This window comes from Buteo buteo, chromosome 13, assembly GCF_964188355.1.
Source record: "Buteo buteo chromosome 13, bButBut1.hap1.1, whole genome shotgun sequence".
Taxonomy (NCBI): Eukaryota; Metazoa; Chordata; class Aves; order Accipitriformes; family Accipitridae; genus Buteo; species Buteo buteo.
In genome coordinates this window covers 26,470,436-26,492,023 of record NC_134183.1, presented here as the reverse complement: position 1 = coordinate 26,492,023, position 21,588 = coordinate 26,470,436, and the positions used below count along the sequence as shown (strand labels likewise).

General features: G+C 44.9%; 1 protein-coding gene across 1 annotated transcript in view; it reads left to right on the top strand.

Moving 5' to 3' along the window:
• The first annotated feature begins 21,215 nt into the window (after positions 1 to 21,215).
• PDE8A (phosphodiesterase 8A) overlaps positions 21,216 to 21,588 on the top strand; it is a 129,821-nt gene continuing 129,448 nt past the window's right edge. Inside the window, exon 1 of the mRNA XM_075045170.1 lies at positions 21,216 to 21,271. The gene's annotated coding sequence lies outside the window, so the exon portion shown is untranslated. The remainder of the gene's footprint in view (positions 21,272 to 21,588) is intronic.

The following is a 21,588-nucleotide window of genomic DNA, read 5'->3' as shown; positions in this document are numbered from 1 at the left end:
CTCAGTTACGGTCCCTAAGAGGCTGAGCCACGCTCGTAAATGGGGGAGAGAGTGGCACGGGCTGGTGATACTGCTCTGATTTTTCAGTATCCCAGTGCTTGTAGTCCCTGCTGATATCAGTAGGAGCTGGGACTGATCAGTATTTCTGCAAATCAGATGCTTTTTTAAGTGTAATTCTGTTGGGAGGTTAGACAACGGGGTCAGCTGTGCAGTGAGGTGCCTACCTGGGGCTGGGCAGCTGTGTTTGGTACCAGTGCTCTTCCCTCGTGGCAATGCTGGGGTCTTCTCCTTTGGTGCCTTGGGGAGGAAGGATCTTTTTGTCTGAAGCATGCTACAGGGCCACGGTAATTCGGCAGTCCTGTCTGCCAAGAACTGGTGTGCATCTAAGCAATAGCTTCAAGAGTGGTCAGTATTTTGAAGGACCAAAACACACTATATAAAGGAGACGCCCCTTTGAAATGAAAGTACCGAGTTCCCTGCAAGCTTAGAACCTCGGGGGGTTTCACAAGCCCAGCTTGCAAAACCTTGACTTTCAAGCCAAGCTGGTCATGGCTGGGGGGACAACACCTTGTCACGCTAAGCAGAAAGTCATGAAAAATTACATAAATTAAGTGAAATTTTCCAAAGCATATAAGGCACTCCATCTCTGGTTACTTCTTGCAAAAAGTAGTTTCATCATTGCCTTTTCTTATAATAGCTTCCTTGTGTACACAAGGACTTAACCTGGCTTATTTAAACCACATCATGTATTGCTGCAAGAATACCTGATTAACAAGATGATCAAAGTGTGCTGTTCCACGTGTCAATCAATAGGAATTAATATGCAGGAGCCTAGTCTAAAAACGGGAGATAATAATGGAGATTTGCTTTTCTTTATCCTGAAGCGTTGCTGTGTGAGTGAACAAGCACTGATATGATGAGGTGAGCTTTACTGCCTCCCCTCCCTAAGGCTGGCATTTTTCTCACTCCTTGCCCATTCCCCCATTTGTACCAATGCCGACCTCCCTCCTAGGTGTGGTGAAGCTCCTTTGTGTTTGCAGCAGAGGTCTGAGATTATTTTTGTAAAACAAGTGGAACAGTGGTATTGTGCAAATGCATGGCAGTGGTATTTTACCAGCAGCAGGTGTCTGACTGTGATGGGGGTTTGACATTTTTCCCCTGATGCACGCACAAGCCCTGTGCAGAGAATCACACTGCATACCAATTGCCATAGCTTGTAGCAGGTACTGATCGCAGGCTTAACCGTTTATTCCTTAAAATAAATAGGGCACACGGAGGATTTGAGTTGACCACTTAGTCAAGTGAAAGCAGTTTTCCAGATACCTCTTCTCAGGGCACACAGCCAGACCCTGGCTTGCTTTTCTTTGTAGACTAGATGGGCCAGAAGGCAACTAGTGATCATAGCCTCAGAGTTGAATGGGCTAATTCCTACATGACTATAATAAGGACCCTTGGCAGAATGCACAGCAAAACAGCTTCTCTCTAGTGGCACACTAACATTCTGCAGTGCCAGGAACAGCTTGGTTTGAGTACAGAAGGCGACTTTGTGGGCTCTGTTGCCCCCTCTGCACACTTGCTTTTTCTTTTCGTTCCTGACAGTAGCAAAGAGAAGGTGAGGAGAGTGGGATGATGGAGTTAAGAGGAAAAGAAAACCTGCAACAACCAACCAAAAACAAACAAGAATTTGGGATTTTGAAATTTACTTTTTTTTAATTGACAGGATGGGCATTTTCTTAATAAGAGTAATAGAAGCCTTAATAATAATAATTTTTCTTCAGAAGAAGTTTGCTGGATGGAAACATTCTGACCAGCTCTATCAGAGACTGAAATACTAAGAGGAGCCAGAGGTTTAGCTGGTAACTCCAAGACCCTTAGTATTAAGACAGGTAAATGGTCCCCTGGGCCCTGCCTACCTTGGCAAGAGCTGTTTTCATAGTGGAGCAGGTCTACTGTGCATTGTGGGGTCACCCTGCCGGGGTCCCAGGCACAATTAGGGGGGCTGTGTGCTAGTGAACGTGCCTGGGACATAGATAGGCACTGGCATGGAGAGGATGCCTGGCCGCCATGAAGCCTACAGGCGCTCGGACGCCGCTTCCCTCTGCCCTCGGGATGGTCCTGGGGTGCCCCTCCAACCTCCTGTCAGTCCCACCAACATCTGCAGCACCTTTTGCCGTGCTGGCCACGAGCATGCAGTTGGCCGAAGCTGTCATCCACCCCAAATGGACTCGAGTCGGTCTCTGGTGTAGGCGATCTACCAGTGTCATGTACTCCCACGCCAGCCCAAGCACAAGCTTAACTGGAAGTGTTTTTAGTGTTTATAGGAAAATATTGCTCTGCTTTGCCCGTCCAGCCCCGGGGACGCTAGCTTGATCCTGGTAGCTGCTGGTTGTGCAACGGTGCTCCCTGTGCTGCTTCCCTCTGCTCTCTAACCACATAGTTTCTCTTCCAACAGTAACCACACAGGATGGGTAAATAGACCAGAGGAAACAAGAAAGGTGGGGAAAGAATGAAAAAGTAGAAACGCTTTTTTATTTTTTTCTTTCTTCCTTCTTCTTCCCCCTTGGAACAAAATCTATTGGGAAATGGGTGTATCTGAACTGTCCCTCCTTCCCCAACCTCAGAGAGACAGTGACGAGGTGGTTTGGGAGGGGAGGAGCATGTGGATGAAAGAGGAGGTCTCTGGGGCACCATGGTCATGGAAACGCACAGAGTTGGCATTAGTGTTTGTTATTGTTGGCTGCAGAGACGCCTGCTCTGCACCTTCAGCCCTGAAGAAACTGGAGTACATCTGAAAGGGTTTATCATCTTTGCAGTTTTTCCCCTGTGAATAAGAAAATAGGGCTTGGGAGCAGAGCTGGATGAATGGTGAGTTTTTTGGTTTGCTCTCTGACTCGTCCCCCTCAAATTTGAAAAATAAACATAGGTGTAATGAAACTAAAAGCAGAGGTATCTCTGGAAAAAATTGAGGGGGTTTAGGAGGAAAATAATGAAATTTTGCAAAATGTTTTTATTCAGTTCCAAACAGAATGCCTGGCATTGCTTTATAAGCTGTTTATTTTTGTCCCCTTTCATTTTGGAAAAGAAAAAATCAAACCCAAACCATTTCATTTAGAAAATACCAAAGCAAAACATTTCACAGAATCATAGAATAGTTGAGGTTGGAAGGGACCTCTGGAGATCATCTAGTCCAACCCCTCTGCTCAAAGCATATTTGAATATTCTATACATTTATGTTTTGAGGTTTTGTCTGTGTTCACAATAATTTCCCAAATTTGGCTTGAATTTCCAAATCGATCTGGTCCCCCACAAATTTTATTTTGGGGGTCAACTTAATACTTACTGATTTTCTATTTTCTTAGGCTTCTGTTTGGGATATTTATGTCCTCTCTGCCAGGCTGGCAATGTACACTGTCTTTGGACTCCATATACACAGTGTTTCCCAGATGTCATGGATTTCACATAGGTCCTCTTTTCTTCTTCCATATAGCTTTATATAGCCACAAGTGTCTGACTTTATATTTGCTTATTACAGCACACTTCTTACTTGTGACTTAAAAAGATGTGGACATTCATGGAAGCAAAACATCAGTACTGGTTATGAAAAGTAGTAATATACTGTCTGGTTGGCTTCCTACCTATGTCCATACATCTCAAAATGCTGATCCATGTCTGCCAATGATTTACTAAAAGGACAAAGTAGTATCTGTCATTTATCCACTAACATTTTTTGCCAGGTTTAAAAAACGAAAAGAGAAAGGGAAAAAAAAAGGGGGGGGAGGGGGGACGGGGACTGGTGGCACATAAAGAGCAGCTGATGCCCCAGAAATGTGAATGACTAAGATGCCTCAGACCTGGATATGCCCAAAAGTTTACACAAAGCCTAAAAAAAAGGTTGCATTGGGAAAGTAATTTATTAGTGCCCACAACAGTGTCACCCGTGTGCCCTGTGGGATTTGACACCTGAGTTCCTACTAGTTGGGGGTGGCTGCCCTGTTTGAGCTGCCATTTTGGCAGAGATTTTTAATGGCAATTGGTGTGACTTGGACACTGGCTGGAGCAATAAAATTGGTTTTGTCACTTTTGTAGTCCAGGTGCTGTGGGCAGGACTGAGGGACTGTCTTCCATGTCTATATGCTAAGTACACTAATGGAAAGCTCAGGTAAAGGAAACCCCCATGCTTGCTTCCAGTACAGCATTAAACTTGTCCACTCTTTGTGAAATGGAAAGACAATAATGGCTCTGTCAGAAAATGCAACTCAGCCCTTCTATTTTTTATTTTCTTCTATCAAGGATTTTAGTTTCCTTTTCTGCCTTTTCTTATTGTAAATCATAAAGCCAGGCTAAAACTCAGGGGTTCCTTTGCAAAACTATTCCTTCATGCTTTCAGCTGGAGCAATTTTCCAACATTGATATGAGCTCACAAAATGTTAGTCTGACTTTACATAAGATTTTCCAGAGTTGGATGAAGGTTTTGACTTAGTTCTAGAATAAACTGTTTCGGAAATCTTTCTGGAGTAGATTCTGGATAACCTGGCACTATTTAAAGGATTAAAAAGTCACGCATAATTTGCCCTTTGAAAATACTCAAGGCTTTTAAATTTCTCACCCCAGAAAATATCTTTCTTTTCATCAAACATCAGCTGTTTCCAATTGCTTTATTCTATTTTGGTCACCTATTCTCTTTTTTCCTTCCCACGCATGACTAAATATCTCCTTTAAATCAGCTTGAAGCAATTCGTTTTTCCATTCATCCATTCAGTTGTACTGGTTTCTTTCGTTGTTGGAATGCTACATGAATGTCATACATTGAAGGAGCAATATCATCTGTGCAGTCCTGAGTGCGGGAGCACTTGGCGGCAGTTCTGCAGTTTAATACGTGAAAAACACAAAGACAGCTGCCAGTTTCTGCATGTTTTAACTGGTTTATTTTCTGCAGCTCTGAGCAGAAATGCTGGGGCCACGGCAGCCCCACACAACAGCATGATGCCCAGGTCTGTGGTCTCATGGTGAGCATGGCAGCTCCTGAACCGGTGGGACTAATTCTGTCTCAGCTCAGCACTAAGCTCAAGCAAACTGGTCCTTCTGAGAGTCAGGCAAACCAAGCCTAGGAGCCAGGCCAGACTGCTCCAGCTGTGCTGCTTGTGAGTTATTCCTGAGCCATCTCTGTGCAGCACTCGGCTGCCGGTTTGGATGTGCTGGCTTGCTCAAAGTGATGGCACAGGCTCTGCGCTGTGCATTCTTGCCTGGTATGGATGTGGCATAAGAAATCGGTTACATTACTTTATGTGTAGGTGAACTGGATCCCTTGTTAAAAGTGCAGTGAGGTGCAGGTGCCAGCCCTTCTTATAAGATGTGTCTGTGCAAGTCCTGCAACGAGCTTCAGTGACCAAAGAAGTGTTGCTGCTTCTCAGCCCTGCCAGCTCTGTAGCACCTAAATGCCATCTTGCATTTGCCTTGATTTGTATAGCTGATGAGCATGCATGCTGGTCTTCAGTAACCTTGGTTTCTTGCCCTCAAATTAGAATGAAATTTCTCCGACCTTTGATCTGTTGTATAATATACAAACACCCGCCAGATTTCTGATCGATGTGTATACAACACATGCATTTTCTTTCCAGCTGACAAACACAGAAGCTGAAATTATCCAGAAAAAAAAATATCAAGGCCAAGCATAGGAAAGGGTTTGGGGTTTGGGGGGTTTCTTCTTTTCGTGAAGAAAAGAATATGCTGGACACAGATTTGACAAAGTGAATGGTCCAGGTTTTCATGGCAATTGCCTCCCAGCTCTAGCTGTCGTAGTCACGGCTGATCTAAGCTACGCTGCATGCTGCAAGGGAAGGAGTTGGGTTCAGGCCTGCCAGAAAGCCCCAAGCACTAAACCTTTCTGTCCAGAGTGGGATACGTAAAGCTACATTTCCCCAGGATTGCTGCCAAATGACTAATCTTGGACACTTTCAGGCATTCCAGCATGTCTGGTTAGTGGTTACTCTAGCCATCCTATCGTGTTTTTGGGAACCAAATGTTTTGCACGCTAAAGCAAGGTGCATATTATACAAAGGGTGCTTATAATGGATTTAGGTAGAGTTAGTAGCCAGCACACCGTGGCTTTACATCAAAGATAACCATATGAAGAGGGAGCACTGTGTATATACTCAAAGTCTGAGACGCAGGGGAATCAGACCCCTTTCTACATAGTTTACTTAGGAGTCATGGGCAGAGGAGGATAGGAGAGAGGGATTTTTAAACACTGAGTGAATTAATTAGTTCATTAACTTCTGTTTTCATTTCCATGCAAGTGACAACTACCTGTTATGCTCAGAGGTGAGCTAATGAGACAGTGCTCTGCAGTAAGCCACTGCTCAGACAAGCATCACACTATTTACAGTAAAAAAGAGCTCGTGTTTTCTATGAAGAGATCCCAAGCTCGTAGACTATTCTGTTCCATAACCTTGCTTGTTCCAATTTACTAATGAACTCCCTAAAACTGGACTAACTGTGGTGATTCCTTCATTGCATGGTTCACAGAGCTGTCTCAGGGCAAACTCCAATGGGCATTTAAGCATCATCTCATACGATTTTCCTTTTTGTTTAAGGTACAACATATATTTAAAAAACAAATAATATGTCCAGACACTGATTAACTACTGTACGCAGTTTGAATGTTTTCCTGTAGCCAGCACATCTGCCAGAGACTACTCCTGGTTCACGTGAATGCTTTTGGGGTTTCACTGTACTTTTTACTTCAATGGTAAATTATTCTGGTTTCCAGAGGTTAATAGTAAGAAGAGATGTCCTGTCCAGATAGTATGGTTTCCTTTTAATTGTCTTTTTGGATCTAGTTTTGTTCTTATACTATGGGATAATGGGCCAAAGGCGGCACCGTGCAGGCTGTGTTGATGAGAGTTGAATCGCACTACAAAATTTTCCTTCTGATCCTTCTTTTTCTTCTAAACTCTTCTGCCTCCTTTCTCCCCTTATATGGAAGCCCTTTGCCTTGTATCTCCTGTTTGGCACTGGTACTTGATAGGCTGGATCAGGTCACAGTACTCGCTTGTCTGACCGACAGCATGGATATTGGAGAGGATGAGCTGACCTCCACCGCAGCCAGTTACATGAGGAGGCAGCCATGCACCAGTGAAATTGGGTTCCCAGCCCCAGCTAATACATAGCGTTGTCCTGTCTTTGTAGGTAGCACTAAATCTTTTTAGAAACGTGTTAAATTTTGTGGTTACATGAATCTATTGTCTTTGTAGAGAATTGCAGTCAGTAACCTGTTGTACTAGTGCAAGGAGCTATTGTCATGTTCTAGTGTGTTCCCCTAAAATACCAGGTGTGTACACAGAGGAGGCTTAAAAGCTCTTTGCCGGGGTCCATCCACCCTGGCTAGCTAAGCCCGATTTTAAACTCATACAACTCAATACTCTGGAAACACACTTTAAAAGAGGACTAACCAGCTGCTTTAAGTGGGAAGAATTAAGGGAGGTTGATGGCTGTGGGTGCCACCCACCAGTTCCCTGACTGGCTGGCCGGGATGTGGAAGGGTTGGGGATTGTCCCCCCGAACGCCGTGTCCAGGGCAGTGCAGCAAACCATCCCAGGAGGCTAGAAAGCTGCGCTCGGCCCTCCCGGCTCCACTCTGCACCAGGAAGGGGAGGGAGTGCTCCAGCTGCATCCGTCCCGTCTGTCTGGCCACAGGAGGCCCTTGAAGTACAGAACAAAATAAATTCCCTCAACCCTAGCAATTTTCTCCAAAGCAGATCAGCAGGCGGCAGGCCTATGTTCTGTGGCTTGCAGCGGGCATTCACGAGTGTCCCAAGATGCCTGCGTTTTGATGACTATATCCCAAAGACATGCCTCTGGTGTTTTTCTGTGCCCACAAACAACATTTGAAAGACATCACATAGGGACCAAAATCATCTCCAATGGCTTCAGTGGAGTTGCTTCTAATCCTAGAGCTCCTCGTCTGGGTACCAGCACCCAAGTGCTCCAGGCGGTTTGGCTGCAGAGAGCCATAAGCTGGCTGGGAGAGAGCACACCAACACACCCCTGTGCCTGCTGCTCATCTTGCCAGAAATCCTGCTCTCAAAGTCCTTCTTGAACGGGAATCCAGCAGTTATGCAGAAAATGCCAACAGTTCCATGCTCCAACAAGAATTAGGAAGTCTTTTAAACCAGCAGAGTTAAAAAAAAAGATGGAGATGAGAAATGTTTCCTTGTACAGCTGTGGAGAGGTTCTCTGCAGGTTTCTGAGCTTCCTCAAGTGTCCTGTTATTCCCCACATACAAGTCAGAAGCTGAGTAAACTCACTGTACATGTCTCCCCAGTGTACCAGCTCCTTTCTCTGCAGTGGTTCCCATTTGTAAGAAAGCTGGGAGGCATTCCTTTCTAGGGGCACACCTGCTACACTAAATCCCATCTCACTTCATTGACTGTTACTAGTGTTTTCATGATATATTGGCCTTCAGAGAAGTGCAATCTTAAATAAGTGTCAGAAGGTTGTTCTGGTTAAAGCCTTTTAGGTGATCATTAGACAGTTCAAGCCTGTGGTTGACACCAAGCAGTTTTTCACTGGTGCTGACCAAGATGTGCTAACTCTAGGAGAGGCAGAGCTTTACTGCAAAATCGTAGGTTATGTTAGAAGTACTTAAAAAATACAGAATTTTACTTGGCTGTATTAACTATCTTAAATATACGTTTTCCCAGAAACCACTGAAGTTTCAAAAGGTGAATGCTGTGGCGAAGGGGGTAGATTACAGCCTTACTTCTAGGCAATGACAAATACTTCCTAGGTGACTTAAGGCAAGTCACTCAATTTATGTTTTCCCATCTGTAAGGAATTAGAATCATAAATCAACCAACATTTATGATGTGTTCCACTATGATATCCACTGTGATAAGGCCATATAAGTTTAGATAAATGAAAGTTTACTTTTATTTGCTGCTCAAGAGATAAAAGAAAGCAGTATAGCAACTGTTCAAGAAGAAATCCAAAGTTTCTGTAATCTTTTCTGGAGTTCTTTTTTCACTGAAGTGGTTAACAAAGCTTGGATGTAGCGTATTCTAATGTGCATAATTTAGCTGAACACTTTAAATTCTTTTAGTTATATGGCTCCCGTCTGCCTGTTTTTCTTTTACTTTTTTTTTCCACTGCTGAGCTCCATAATTGTTCCTTTTAGCCACAGTCACCTAAGGTCAGGCTGTACCTTGCTAAAGAGCCGAACTGCAAACAAGGCTAGCTAAATCACGTGTCTCCAGCCTGTTCCTGTTATTAATCCTCCCAAGTTCTGGGCCTAGCACTTGGCAGAGCAACAAAAGTAAACTTTCTGTCAGAAGTTCACATTCTCCTGCAGTGGAGGATGAGCTGGGTAATTCCTGCCTTTTTTTAAGGCTGTAGTATGGGAGCTACCTCAGATTTATTTCAATAATGCAGGGGGCACAGACAACTGTATTTAAAGACCAGTGCTTGTGCAATGTGAATTCAGTCAATAAAATTCTGTTTCTGTTCCCAAAATGTCTTTCAGAGTGCTTTCATTAGTAAATATGCTGTCATTGTAACAAATATGATGCTGGCTTTAAACTGATGAGAAAATGGCCAAAGTACGTGCAGTTTATACTCTGACAGGAAGCCGGTCTGGGTATTTAGGTTTTGTCTGAAATCTACAGCACTACAAAGAGTTTTTATTCCTGCATCAGTCTGTGTCTAGCAAGGTCCCTGCTTAATTTACTTTCTCTTCCTCTTAAAATTTTCACAGTCTTCATCTCTGCTTCAGTTCTTTGTCTGTTAAGTTCATTGCGTGGGAGCAGGCACAGCAAATTCAGAAAATCCAATTGGAAAGGTTGATATGCTTTGTCCCCAGAGCCTCCGGGCAGCCCGGGAGAGCACAGGCGCTGCCAGCACAACCCTGTGCCAATACAAGGATCTAACATAAAATGCTATGCTGGGATAAATGTGGGATCAATCTTCCCCAATTAGGGCAGCTCTAATAGCAGCATCAGATAAATGCCTCAGATGGGAAAGTATAGTTATAATTCTTGTAAGTGTTGATGTTATCAATAGGTCACTATATTAAGATAATAAAAAATGTCATGTGGCAAAATGGTGAGAAAAGTTAAAAAAAAAACAACCAACAAGATAAAAGTAGAGATCCTAAAAAGGGAGAAAACCAGCTGCCCTCATTGTTGAGTGTTTATGTATTCCTCATATAGGTCAATATTTAGGTACATGTGGGAAAGTGCTTACAAAATATTTTCGATTAATAGCCTAATACTTCTGAGACATGAGGCGAGGAGTTACTTGGCATGCTTTGCGATGGCTTGGTGTGTTCAGGCATCCCCAGGAGTCGCTGTGAGAGCATGCAATCTATTCTGCTTGGTACCGGAGCAGTATAGCCGTGCAGCCCAACTGCATCTTGCTGTAATCAACTGTTGAATGTGAATTAGTGGCATCCACAAAAAGTCTAATATAAAGCAGAAATGATTAGTGTTTGACAGAGAAGAAGGAGAATTCAAAGAATGCTTCTGCTGTGGGCTGGAGATCATAATGATGTTCACACACCTGAAGAGCAACATCTAAAGGCAGCCTGGTTGCTTAGAAATAGCTAAACTACATTATCACCTGCAATGACATTGAAGTATAATTTCCAAGACTGTATCCCTAGCAGATTGTCCTAAACAATTCTGGGACATTTAGCACGTCCATCTTTTCCTCTAATGGGCAATTTTTTTAGGACTAACAGGAAGCTTTTAAAAATGTGGCTAATGCTGTGTTGAGTGTTGCAGCATTGTGCTAATGTACAAGGAACTGAAACTAAAGGCAGTGAGCAAAAGTGAAGGTGGCTCATCTAATGGAGTTCTCTGTACTAATGAAAATGCAACACTACCAATAAACAGCCAAATAAAGAAAAGCAAATCTGATTTAAAATTATGTCAGTTTGCCTAAGTGCCGTGTCGTGACCACAAAGGAGACCTTCAAGAGGAATTCTGAGTACTAACCTCCCTGCATTGGAGATAAGAAATCAGCAGGTATGAAAAAGTCTGAGTTTTCTTGGAAAACAATCTTGTGGTGAAAAAGTGTCTCCTTCTGTTTGACCAGCACTAAAAGCCTGTGACTGAGCCTTGGATCAACAAGCTGTTAAGGGCTGCAGTGAGGTGATGCCATTGTGCTGCCCTCATGAGGAGCCCTGAGCTCCTCCTGGTGTAGCTGCCCACCCTGCACTGGGTGCCCCGGCAGCCCTGGCCCTGCTGCAGGGCAGAGCCGGCCGTTCACAGGGTCCTTTCTGTCCCAGAGAGTCACCTTTTGGTGATACTTCATTTCTGTCTTCCACGCTTTAAGGAACAGCCAACGCAGCTAGCCAGCAAAGGAATAAACAACAATGTGTTTTACAAAGCATATGCAATCAAAGGATCTGCTCCCTCTTATCTAAACCTGTGTGCCGGTGATTGCTATCTGAGTGTAATTCGTGCAGTGATGGATATCTCTATCACTATAGTGCCTTTTTTCCATTCTTAAATGTGCAGCAACTTGTGCTGCCAGTCAGGAAAATTTCGCATTTCTCTGGTTTGTTTTGTAAAAGCAGCATCTGCATGAAAGAAATCGATGTGTTATACTTAACATGTACACCTACAGTCTCTCTCCAAGCACAGCGCTTCCAAACAGCCCTTGTATACTAACTTTTTCCTGTTATTTAGCTTATAATGTTAATAAAAACTTGAACGGAAAGGCTATGAGGGATGGAATTTGCTATATTGCTTTTTTCTTCTTTAATTTGTTTTTCTTTTTGATCATCTGTTACATAATCAGTGAAATACCTCACAGCTGGATGCATAGTTTCAGCAGTGAGATGCCTCCAGCTTTTTTTGGTAAACGAGCAAGCACTTTAAAAATCAAAAGTGAAATACTGTTTGGGAATGAGGCCTGGTCCTGCATCCTGTCATTGCTGCTGATCCAAGGTAGGAGGAAAATCGGGCCTGAGCTTCTGCCTAGACACTAAATTAATTGTGGGTGTGAGAGACCTGTTAATGTCTCTTCTCTCTCCATCTCCTAGGGGTGTTTGGTAGAGAGCTGAATGGCCCCTTGCTTAGTCAGTGGCAGGCATGAGTTCAGGCTAATCTGCTGCTGTTTTTTTGGGAAACCTGCAAGAGAGGGCAAGTGTTTCCCAATGTCCCCCTCCCAGAGTTTCCTGGAGATCCCCCCTGAATGGGGGAGAGTGAGAAGGGGCAGAGGCCCCAGGAAGGTTTGCCCACCTGTGCATGATGTATGGGCTAGACAGGGCACCGCCTGAAAAGTGAGCAAGTAAGATGGCAACTCCGGGTGCAGCAAGTGGGGAATAACACGCCACGCTAACCATAAACAAGCGTCTGGGTAACCAGCAACAGCTGAAGTGCCATGCAGCTGCAATTGCTGCCTGCCTCTGTGCAGCACAGGTCTCCGTGCACTCTCAACCCGCTGAGAGTAAGCTGAATTTAGACTGTTAACCTCTTGTAGTATTTTTCTTGAGTACCTGTGTTTCTCCCCAGTGGAAAACTGATTTTGCTTGGATTTGCTGTTCCTGCTGAGAACAACCATGGGTGTGTTTGGAGAAAGTTTTTGTAGTGAGGTTATTTCAAGCATTTTAGTAAGCATCTTATGTAGTAGACATACTTTCTTTTCCTTCTCACTTTACTCCTCTCTCTCAAGAGGCCATATGGCTTTTCTCATGTGAATCTGTGAAATGAACAGCTACTAACTTAGTTTCCTTTTAAAAGGATAATTGCTTTAGGTCAGATTTTGAAGCTCTCAAGGACTCAGAGCTCTTGCTGAAAAAGTGGTTATTTCTTTTGGTGCCCATGACTGTCAAAAGGAAGATGTGATTTTTAGGTGTTTATACTGGCTGACCAAGAGGGAAATGGTCTGCATGCGGGTCTACAGAGATGTCTTGTGTATGGGATGACCTTCTCAAATGACTCTGATGCTTGCCTAACAAACTCCTGAGAGTGCAAGGAGATGAACAAATGTTTACTTGTTTTGTCCAGTTTGGTATACTTGTTGTGGCAGTGAACTTAAGAGTGATTGTTCTGGCTTGGTTATTTTAATTCTTTGTAAGGCTAATGTGTGTACTGGTTTCCCCTGAAACTCCCCCAAACCAGAAATGTAAACCAGATTTGGGCTGTGTGAAAAGGTGTGTTTAGCACTTGGGGCATGAGAGAGATAAGGGAAGGAGTGGCACTGCTCTTGGTTATCTGTGGCCAGTGTGAGGTCTCATTTCTGCAAAGGTATAAGGTATAGGAAGCAGAGAACTGTGCCCTGGAGTGGAGGTATATCAGGGAGACAAAGCGCCACATCTTATTTCAAGTAAGAGGAGATTAAAAAGCCTCTGGACTGAGCACGAGGAGCCCACCAACATGGGCACAGTAAGTGCAGACCCAGGAGGTGTTGCCAAGGTGGATATACACCATGAGATCAGCCTCCCCCGGTTCGTCAGATCACCCCCCGCCCCATCTGTTTGAAAGTCTCTCAGGAGTTTAAAGGACATGTTTTAGAACTATTTTGCAGCTCCATTCCTGAACCATTTTGGTGAAAATTTTTTTATAGTGCTTGCTATTGTGACTGTGTTACAGAGCCTGTCAACCCCTGCAGCACCCAGCTGTGCTGGCTGTAACCATAATTCACAGAAACTGCCAAGTGCTGTTCTGCTTAATATGACAGATTCTTCCGTGATAGCTGTGCTACAGCCAGCCCTGGCAAGCATGTTGGGAAGGATGGTGCCCATGTGGGTAAGATTTATGTTTGTTAGGGCTCTGGTGAGTGAGCCTGCAACGGCTGCCTTCCCCATTTCAAAAACTCGGAAGATTTATCTCCCCGACACATCCTGAATCCCCCCCCCCCCCCCTTTTTTTTAAATAGCTATCCCCATAAAACTTACATGGTCTGGTTTCTCCACCTGCCCTCAATGTGGTTTCTCCTTATCTTTTCCCCAAATTGTCATCTCCTCTTGCAATTCTTGTGGTGTTGCTTTTCCTGCTGCTCAGCTGCATGTGCAGACAGCTGTAAAATGGAGTTTACAAGACTCATGATCTATGAGCACTGTGCCATGGCACCGCAGAGGTCGGATTCTTGTACATTCCTCCTCACAGCTGTCTGCACGCAGAGCTGCTTGCAGGCAAGTGGCAGGGAATGCAACTTCCCTGATGGGAACTTACAGAAACAAGAATACAGTTGGAAAAATAGTATGAATCATGAATGAAACATTACTCACAGAGCTTGATTGCAATGTAAGAACTGGATGTGAAGCATTCCTGGAAAAAGGGGTACATTTGGAGAGAGTAATAAATTGCACAACCATCTCTGGGTTATCTGTTTGATGGTAAGGTATGCTTCTCTTGGTTGCTTAAGGGTTCAGCTTCTTGCATATGTAAGGATACTGCCTTGCTCCACAGAAAGACCTAATATCAGGGAAGGATTGTACATAGTTGGATATAATTGCGTGTATTTAAAGGTATTGGTTTGGCCCAAGGAAAGGAAATGTACATGAGAATAACAAGTATTCAGATGAGGTCCAGTTCCCTGTCTTATATTCAGACATGTTTGTAGCATGAATTTTTCAGATGTTTGAGTGATCTAGGAACATAAATCTCACAGCCAGTACATAGGACTTTTTGCTATTGTGAATGTGTAATAAATTACTGCTGAGTACGGCCTTGGACGATGGATCTGTTCCTTAAATAATAAATTCAGCTGCCGTGAAAGCTGTCTATTTTGCAGGTGTACAGGCTGTCTTAAAGAGGAATTTTAGAGAGTTTTTCAGCTCCTGCTGCTGCCATACTGCAGGGATGAGTTTCTAGCTCTGTATTTTGTTGTTCTCTTTGCCACTCTTATTCCTTCTGTCTCTGGGAAAGGTTAAGGAGGCTGGCCCAGGAAGGAAGGCTACTGGCCACCAGCACTGCTGGTTAACCAGCAGCAAGTGAGAAAGCAGCTGCTGGTCAGGAGGCAGTGGGGACCTGGGAGAGGGGAGATGGGGACTGAGTCAGGGAGAGAAAGTATGGTTTTGAAAAGCCTGTCTTGAGTGAATCTTCCCTCATTAGTCTGGACTGATCTTTTAGCTGCTGGGGTAGGCTGACAAAGACTAAGAGCTTGTCCTTCTAGCTTTGATGACCAAAGAAAACCGACTTATTGATGGAGAAGCCAGGTTGCTTGTTTCTTTTACTGATTTTTCTTTTGCTTTCTCTTACTGGATCCAGGCAGGCCACAATGTGATACAGGGGTTATGGCATTAGGAACCAATTTATGAGTCTGAAGGGTCCTGAGGCTGGGGTCACTCTTGGGCTGGGCCAGAGGCTGGCTAGCTAAGAGGGGGGATCCAATACCCTAGTGAAGCAGAGGGACAACAGGCAGCAAGGCTTGTAGGGTCTAAGAATTGGGTATACTATGCCACCTAAGCAGGATCAGTTTTCTAGAAGGACCAGTTCTCATCCTTGGTTTAGTAAATCACAAACTGAAAGGGTTGTGTACTAAATGAATGTAAGTTAGCTTAAAAATACTTAGGAAGAAAGAAGGGAAAATTCTCTAGGAGGGGAACGACTAATTCTCTATGGTCACAGCTGGCTGCATGGCACTGTGTATCCAGATAGATAATCCTGCTTGGGAAGCACAGGATAATTATAGGGGAGTGGGTGGGGACGACAGTGCTTTGTTCCTCCCTTCCCCACAAATTTTTGGCTGACTCGAGGCAAGGCCAGACAGTGGGAGCTGTTGCTTTGGCAGCAGCAGCTCACAGAGCACTCCTCCTTCCCACTGAGCTCTGGGGTTGGCGCTGGCAGAGCAGCTGGGTGTTACAGTGCAGCCTCCTGCATCCCATGGGTGCTGCATTCCCCGGGCTGCGTAGGGCTCCCGCGCTCAGGGATTGGAAAGACAAGGCTTAGGTGGTGGTCTCCTCTGGGTGGTGAGGACTTGGGCACTTGGGAAGAGAGGACTGGGAGGGAGAGGAAAACCTGTGAGACTTTAAGATAGTGGTAAGGGCTCTGTAATCTGCTCTGGCCCCAGATCAGTCCAAGGATCTGTAGCCACAGTGCCTAGAGAGATCAGCAGTGCTGTGTAAGTCAGTCTCATCACCCCCAGATCCAGAGTCAGCTTCCTTTGCAGCAGCGGAGATGCAGGGAGACTGTGCTTTCACCCCTTTTCCCTGCACATGCCTTGGTCCGCTGAAGTCAGGCTTCAGCTAAGGCTGCTGTGCGCCAGCAGCATCAGAAGCCCCATGTCCAGTCATTGATGTTGGGTGACAGAGAGATCTGGTCACCTTTGCTCTGCACCTGCTATGCAAGCAGGTGCTGCTCTTGGGTGATTTGGGGAGAGCCTACAAAAAACAAAGTAGAGAAGGTATATTGCTGGAGCATACTTGAGAAGTGTTGGACAGGTGGACAATTGTGAAACCAGAAAAAATGGGGGGCTGTTGTGGGAGATTTAAGGGGGCTGACTGAGCTTTTGGGAGATCATGGAGGTGAGAATTGCTTTGGGGCTGGGTGAAGGATTTTGATCTGATGGGGGAAATGGCAAGAGAAAGCAGATGACAAAAGGGGTCCTTAGGAAACAAAAGGATCTGAGGAAAATGTAGGAAGAAGCAGCAGAGACTAATACATACAAGAAAGGGAGACAAATCTTTAGGATAGGATGCGGCTAGGAAAGACCCTTCCACATTGTGGGACAGCAAAGAGGGTAATCAAAGTGAAAAGGAGGTACAGTGAAGGGGGGTACATTTTTCTTCCAGAAATAGTGTCTATCCTGCTGATCACTACAGCTGCAAAAGCCATTTTGACACCAGTTATGACAATGAAGCTTGTACATACGTGAAGTATCTGAGCTTTAGACTTGAATGTCTTTGGTGCTAGGGTTGAAAAAGTTGCTGACTTAGACTGTCTTGAAGGCCCTGATTTCCAAGTGGTACAGACAATTGTCTGTGTTCTGCAATTGAAATTATGCAACAACAGCAAGCCAGACAGCCCGCCAGGCCTTCAGACCGACGCTTCTGTCGATTGCTTTGGGTTTTTTCAGGACATCAGGAAAGTGATGCAGAAAACAAACCCATTGTACTTCTGTATATTCCAGGAGCTGGGGATGATCTATCTCAGGACAAATTTTACACTTGTCTTGTGTCACCTGAAAATGCCCAGTTCCAGGGTACCTGTCACTTATACTCAAACACGCAGATGTACCCTGGCCTGCTCGTGGGGTGTAATGCTGATATTAACTTGTGGCTAAGGCAGGATATGGTCCCTGTTTTCTCTTGTGGAGTATCTTGGGGCTGGAACGACAAGCTCTGTCACAGCTTGCATGTGTCAGTAGTTAGCAGCATAGAGTCCATTCAGCTGTTTGTGTGCTGGCACATTTTTCACAGTTCCACCTCCTCCCCACTGCCTCCTTCACTGGCCTAGAGACCAGCAGGATTGCCTAACTTTTCAGAAGGCCAAAAGACACAGTTGGAACATACAGCTGACCTGGGGGGAGAAGCAATTAAAACCACATAGAGTAATCTCATATCAAGATTGCTGCCTTGTGCTCACAGGACTGCAGGCAGGCTTGCTCTGCCATTGCTGAACAAACATTTTTTCAAAGCACACTGGTATTTGTTGCTCATGCAGGTGTCAGCCCATCATTTCTCCTGCGTAATTCTGCCTGTCAGTGTCTTGGGTACTGAAATATTATCAGAATTGGATTTTGGCACCAAACTTTTTCTCTGGGCCTTCATAGGCATTTTTGTGCGACCGAACAGGAGTGAATTGTCCCAGTGCTCATGCACAAACTCCTATAATGTGCACTGGGAAATGGTCAAGAGCTGTGTGAAATGGATGCATACTGCTGATACATCAAGGAGAAGTGCTTTTGCTTATGGAAATCTGGGGGGAGATAGCAGAGATGGGGAGCAGCGGAGGAGATCTGGGAGTCAGTGTGCTGTTCAGTCTTTTGTCAAAAAATGCAAGATCCAATGTAATTTGTCCATGAGATGGATGGAGAAGTGGCTGAATACTGTAATTTTCAATCCTTTTAAAATTTTAAGCTTATATATATGTCTTCTCTAAATACTTTGATCTTCCACAGCACCCACTTGCCTACAGACCAAGCTGATGATAATCATTCCAAGCTCTTTCCTAGGCTTCTTTCTTATTCTGCAGTCCTGAATGAAATTCAACCTTATTCTCCATAAATAACCTTTCTCATTCCCCAGCTGTCTCCTAGAGCTAGTTCTTTTCTGACCTCTCACTTACTGACTCTGTACTGACCTTGTGCTTCCCCCACAGCCCTAATCTGCCAGTGTCTACACTCCTATTCTTCCTCTGCTCTTTTGCACTATTTCATTTTTTTTTTAATAATAGGGCCCACCATTTCCTGAGCTGCACTTCAGCAAATAAGCCTGAACAAGCCCTTTTATCCACAGAGTTCATACAGCATAGTGACAAATGATTACCATTGGCAATGATTTTGATGTTTTCACTTCTTCTGTCTTTTTATTGGCAACAAAACCCAGCACCAATGTTTTCAAATTGAAGAGAAACAAGCCAGTGTCTTGTTCAAATAGAAATTTTTGTCTTGAGTTGGATTTTCATCAGTGTAGCAACAACTCTAGTGATTTCTCAGTGGCTTTTATTAAACTCCTAAGGGATTATTCAGGTATTCTATACTCACCTCATCCTCTCATTCAAGGCAGTGTGAATTCTCATCTGAAAAACTTGCAAGTGGGGGCTTTTTTTGTTTTTGTTTGAAGCTAGGCTGTAGATTGAAATAATCAGAAATAATCTGCCTAGGGTTCATGTGGAAAAACTTTTGAAAAAAGGCAAAGAGGTCATGCACGTCATATCTGCATGTACACTTTGTTGTTTTGTCATGCTGTTATTATATAACATCGAACAAAGCATTTCTCCCTGCTCGGTATTTGTTAGTGTGTCATTTGGATAAACTGAAGTATTGGTTGTATGAGAATTTGTTTGCCTCCAAAATGGAAAGCAGAGATGGTTTTAATATTGATTTTTTTTTTTTAAATGACACCATGAAATGTACATTTTGTCTTTGTGTAGGTGCAAATCAAACCCATTCATTTTACAAAGTAGAAAGCTTAACTCTAGGTGTCAGCACTGCAAACTGAATGTGGAGCTCTGAAAATGAAGTTTTGCTGTCTCTGACTCCTCCTATGCCACCAGAAATAAAGTGCTGTCAGCAGTTTTGCTGACATTAAGGCTGAAGGAGAGCCCACACTTGTGGTTAATGGCACAAGTAGGAATTGCAGCATTCTATTCTTACTCAGCCTCTTTCTAGCTGCTCTTAAGTGTGTTCTTATTAATGGGATCTAGTAAATAACATTTAACATATGGAAAAGAATGAGGACAAGTTCCTTCTCCAAACAGTGCCCACTGTTTAAAGCAGGTATGTTAAGCCTTTCCTTTCATTTATTGTTAAGTGCTTACCTTAAGTGGGCGTGCAAAATGATGAGATCACAGGAAGCCAGTGTCTTTTGCTGGTTCTAACAGGCTGTATAGGTCAGCTAAATTAATGGGGTGAACAAAGTTTATGTGACTATTGCTTATACTTGGAACTGCACAGTAGCAGAGAGATCGGGGAAGGAAATACTTGATTTTCTAGCCTTTAACACTAGTAATTATGAGAAGTAAATAAAAGCATTTTGACAGTGTGAGTACTGTGGTTATCCTGAAAAATGACATTTCTCAAAAGCACTGACTTCTGGCTTTGCATCTCCTATCCTTGTAAGGTGCTCAAGTGATGCTGTTAGGTATATGAATGAAGAGCTACTTTTTGCCATTCTTGTTGTCATGGTCATCAGTTACCTGCATATTTTGCTTTTAATTCTGACCTGATGGCATTTGTCGCGTAGTTAAGGTACTGTTCAAAGGCTGACTGTTCTGAATGCACAGAAGTGCTCACGCTGAATTGGCTTCTTCTGAAACAGTGTGATTCTGACAGGGGAGCACAAAAGCATTCATGATACAAATTTGGAGTAATTTAAGTAGTTTTCTCCTGTGATAAGTCATTTTTCCTGCTCAGATGCTGGAGCTTATTGACAAAAGTCATGGTTTTCTCCATGCTCCTAAATCTAAAATATGATCTGGCCTTCCCTAAACGGCTCTCACCTCTGAGCTGTTCCTCAGCTAGTGAAAAGAGGCAGTACCTTGGAGAGGCACCCCTGCGAGTCACTGAGAGTCAAGGTTGGCAGAGCTACAAAGGACATAGTGAGGAAAGTGAAAGGCACGTGCGGAACACGAACAGGGCTCTTACGAGCCCATTGGGTTGCGTCTGCTCTGTGGTAGAGTAAGGTGTCGTACGTCTGCTGTGGAAGCTGAGCTGGTACTTCTGAAACACGTATTGTCCATAGCAGCAAGTTGTCTTGCACTGGGCATGGCGTTTTAAACGGCTTTAAGTACTCTTTCTCTCTTGAAGTATGTACAGACATCTAGTCTTGCAACACATCTATGGGATATGGAAGTACAGTTACTGCCATGTGATATAGAAACAGAAGAATTTTGTTTTACACACACGTCGCAGAAGAAGTCTGCCCACAGTTCATTTTCCGAGCCCTAGGGTCTGGCTCTACCCAAGCAGCACCATCCGCCCTTTTCACAGTCTTTGCTTTCAAAAATATTTTCAAAGAAATTGGCACGGCCAGCGTTGAAAAGGAAGATGACAGGAAACACCACCACCAGAGTTGGGGCTGTGGCTGTGTTCCAGTTCCTGAAGGACGGAACCCAGCGCCCTTGCCGGGAAGCGGGTTGCCGGCTTTCCTAGGCAGGCCTACCGCCGTTACCCTTCCTACCGAGCGCCTGTGGGGCAGCCGAGCTTCTCCTCCCCACACGCGATGCTGGGCCAAGAGTTCTACAGGTGGGTTTTGTCGGGTTTTTTGTTGCCTTTTTTTTTTTTTTTAAATCAAGAGAAAGAAGCTAATTGCACCTGAAGCGGTTGGGGCCGTACTACTGCGCCGCGGGAGGGGGTTCTGCCCGGCCCCCCCCCCCCCGCCTCGCGGTAGGCGGTGCCGCCCAGGGCGGCCGGGCGCACGCGGAGCGGCGGTTTAAAGTTCGCTCGCTCGGGCGGAGCCGCGGCGCGGCGCGCCATTGGCCCCCGGCGTCTGATTTGCATTGACGCCATAGCAGGCCGGAGGTCAGCGCCGGCGGGTGCTTTTATTGGCTCCGCCGCTGTCAAGCGCCGGGGCAGCGCGGGCGGGGCGGCCGCGGGGCGGGGCGGGGCGGCGGAGGGGGCCGCCGCCGCCGCCGCCGCTGCTGAGGAACATCAATAATAACAAGGTGAGCGCAGAGCGAGGGAAGGCGGCTGCGAGGAGAGAGGCATTTCCCGCTGCAAGGGACGCAGACGCCACGGCCCTGGGAATTAGAGCTCTCGCCGCTGCAACCCTTTCCGCCGGGATGGGACGCTAGGATCGTTTTCCTTCTACTTCTCGCTCTTCTTAATTTTTCCTCTTTTTTTTTTTAATTTTCAATTTTTTTCTTTTTTTTTTTTTCCCACCCCGCCGCCGTTTCGCATCATTTCTCTGGCCAGAAAATCCCCCCAACATGGAGGCCCTTTGATGCCCCGCCAGGGGAGCCGGCTCCTCCCGCGGCTCTGG